Raw genomic sequence first — 260 nt, 5'->3', positions numbered from 1 at the left:
CCCCTCGGGAAACGAGGGTGTGTGTAGGGCGCTGGTGAGGCCCTAGAACCTTTCCTCCTGAGTCACGGACTGAAACAGAGTCAGAAGGATGTCCCTGAGTGATAACCTCTGAGTCATCGCGTGGTAACAGGTACCACTGACTCAGCACCTGCCAGGCGGGTATTAAAGGAGCCAAAATTAATCACCCCATTTCTATTCCTTACAGAGTTAGAACCAAGGAATAAAAAACAACTATTATGAACTGCTGGCTGGGCACGGTG

Source organism: Pan troglodytes, chromosome 20 (genome assembly GCF_028858775.2).
Source record: "Pan troglodytes isolate AG18354 chromosome 20, NHGRI_mPanTro3-v2.0_pri, whole genome shotgun sequence".
In the NCBI taxonomy this organism is placed as follows: domain Eukaryota; kingdom Metazoa; phylum Chordata; class Mammalia; order Primates; family Hominidae; genus Pan; species Pan troglodytes.
This window is presented reverse-complemented; position numbering follows the sequence as displayed.